Source organism: Salmo trutta, chromosome 15 (assembly GCF_901001165.1).
Source record: "Salmo trutta chromosome 15, fSalTru1.1, whole genome shotgun sequence".
NCBI classification, from domain to species: Eukaryota; Metazoa; Chordata; class Actinopteri; order Salmoniformes; family Salmonidae; genus Salmo; species Salmo trutta.
The window spans coordinates 43197532-43200579 of NC_042971.1; the positions used below are offsets into that span (position 1 = coordinate 43197532).

General features: G+C 39.1%; 1 long non-coding RNA gene across 1 annotated transcript; it reads left to right on the top strand.

Moving 5' to 3' along the window:
- Positions 1-792: 792 nt before the first annotated feature.
- Positions 793-1805, top strand: LOC115149112 (uncharacterized). Its single transcript, XR_003866800.1, has 2 exons — positions 793-943; positions 1093-1805. It is a non-coding gene; the product is annotated as an uncharacterized LOC115149112 (long non-coding RNA).
- The last annotated feature ends 1243 nt before the right edge of the window (positions 1806-3048 follow it).

The window sequence follows — 3048 nt, forward strand, 5'->3', positions numbered from 1 at the left end:
TTTGTTCCAAATCCAGCAACCAATCAAACCTCGCGATATTATTGCCCAGGGAGGCTGCAGGGTTTCATGCGCAGGCAGATTTTTATTTTTATTTTTATTTTTTTATTTCACCTTTATTTAACCAGGTAGGCAAGTTGAGAACAAGTTCTCATTTACAATTGCGACCTGGCAAAGATAAAGCAAAGCAGTTCGACACATACAACAACACAGAGTTACACATGGAGTAAAACAAACATACAGTCAATAATACAGTAGAAAAAGAAGTCTATATACAATGTGAGCAAATGAGATGAGATAAGGGAGGTAAAGGCAAAAAAGGCCATGGTGGCAAAGTAAATACAATATATATTTTTTTTTTACATTTTAGGCATTTAGCAGACGCTCTTATCCAGAGCGACTTACAGTAGTGAATGCATACATTTCATACAATTTCATATTATTATTATTATTATTTTTTCCTGTGCTGGCCCCCCGTGGGAATCGAACCCACAACCCTGGTGTTGCAAACACCATGCTCTACCAACTGAGCTACAGGGAAGGCTTATATAGCCTCCCTTATTAAGCAAGCCTTCCTTATATAGCAAGTAAAACACTGGAATGGAAGAACGTGCAAAGTAGAAATAATGGGTATAGCCGCAAATTGAGGAGTTCCTGCATGTTGGAAATCCTGCATCTACAAGAACGCGCATCCCATTGGTTCCTTCATGAAAGCCCTCCCTGAGTATAGATACACTCCATGAGGCGTGGCTTAACGTGACAACGCCCTCCAGTAGGGTACAGACATGGTGTATTCCCTTTACATACATTTCCTCCTTCACTCATAACCCAACAGCGGCTGTATTCTTTTTTTATCATTATAAAAACATTTTGTATATGCTTGGTTGGTAGTTTTTATCATACTTCCATGTAGTCGTAATCAACAAACTACATCAAACATAATATGGTAAGTATAATCAAAACTTGTATCTCATTGTGGTAAGTGGTGAAATAAGTATAGCTAGTTATAATTGTAATGGTTCAGAAGATAATAAGATAAGACGATCAGTCTTTACCTGGTTAAAAGAGAATGAACATAATATATTTTGTTTACAGGAAACTCATTCTACACCTTTAGACGAAGTTGTATGGAACAAGGACTGGGGGGCGAAATATATTTCACCCATGGCCAAAGAAACTCAAAAGGAGTGATGATACTAATTAACAATTTTGATCCGAATGTGCATACTGTTCAAACAGATCAGCAAGGAAGCTGGATCCTTTTAAATAGGATATTGGACAATAAACAGACTTGGCTCTTTAATCTTGTGGACATGTTTACGTGCTGCTGTGCGGTTTGTTGCTAATGTTACTTTGCTACCTGCCAACTTTACGGTTTTACGGTTTTACTGTTTTAGATTAAACAAATTATCTCACTCAACTTTTTTCATTCAACTTTTTCACCCCGGACGCTTTATCTGGATATGGTTCTACATGACCTCCACCAGCCGAAGCTAAGTAGTAACATTAACATTATGCCTTCTAACTGCAGTCGCTGTACTCATAATTTACAGGAGAACGATTGCCTTATAGTGAGGATAGCCATGCTGCAAGCCCAGCTTCAGACGCAATCGTTAGTATTGGGAATTTTCCAGAACATGTGTGTTCATGTCAGAAGAGTCAGCAAGAATAGTGCACTCTATATGTGCATCTGGATCGTTAGACACCATTACAAATGCACCTGTCTGGGGAGTGGACATGTCTATTTATTTTTGAACCATTGCTATGGCTCTAAAGTTTCCATGCCCTAATGTTAAACCAAACTAAAATTAGTGCAAGGCAAAAAGATAACGGTGGCTAAATGCCAGAGGGGATGAGTCATTCATATAAAGAGGAGTTACTATGTGTGTGACATAAGGATGAGACCTGTATAAAGAGTGTGTGCCAAGACTGAAAAGTTAGCTTTCTTCATGAACCAGCTCGGCTTATATTACTATTGTAATAAAAGTGTATTTGAACTCACAGGCTCCGGTATTTGAGAAATATTATTGACTGAATATTTTCACGACATAAATGGTGAGCTTGCCAGGAGTGGTGAAAAGGGACCAGAGACGGTGAAAATCTGCAGCTGTGGACAGGCTTCTTGGACAAACTGCACAAATAAATGGCCACTTGAAAATACATGTAAGCTACGTTCTTACCTTTTCGTGTGGTTTGCTCTGGGAACCTGCCTCAGCTGTAGGTCACCAAATTTGATGAACCAAATAAATATTGGGAGCTTTTGAGTTCAATGAAATGCATGTAAAATAATGGGGGGATAAAAAGCTTTGAGGGTTGCAATAGTGAAAATATAGTATAGTAATTGGTGTGTGTGACCTATTGCAGAGGGAGATTTATGTGCTTTATCTGTCTTGACTGGCTCAGTTGAGTGGGGTTATTCACTAATTTGTTCGGGCAGTTCATCTGGCCAGTTTGTTCAGTCTGTTTGAATTGTGACTGTGTTGTCTGATTCAGTTTGGCTGGACCTATTTGTTTAGACCTGTTTGAGTTTGCGCACAAAACGCAGGCCATTCATCTTATTCAGTCAGTCCGAGTCAGTGGGCCATTCAATTCATCCAGCTCGCTCAGTCGCTCATCTGGGATGGTTGTTCAGTCTCGTTCAGGTTATCTGTCCGATTGACTGTTCTGTTCAATCTAGTTTGAAGTGGCAACTGTCTATCTACATGGTCGAATAACTTTATTTGTGAATTGATTGAGGACTGCTCGGGCAGGAAATGAAATCTGTAGTTACCGCTCTGTAAATTGATTGATAGAGGACTGCTTGGACAGAAAATGAAATCTGTAGTTACCGCTCTATAAATTGATTGATAGAGGACTGCTTGGACAGGAAATGAAATCTGTAGTTACCGCTCTGTAAATTGATTGATAGAGGACTGCTTGGACAGGAAATGAAATATGTGGTTACCGCTCTATGAATTGATTAATAAAGGACGGCTCAGAAAGGAAAATAAATCTGTGGTTACCGCTCTAGAGTAAATGTATCGATACAGGTAAAATCCTGTATAATCAGGT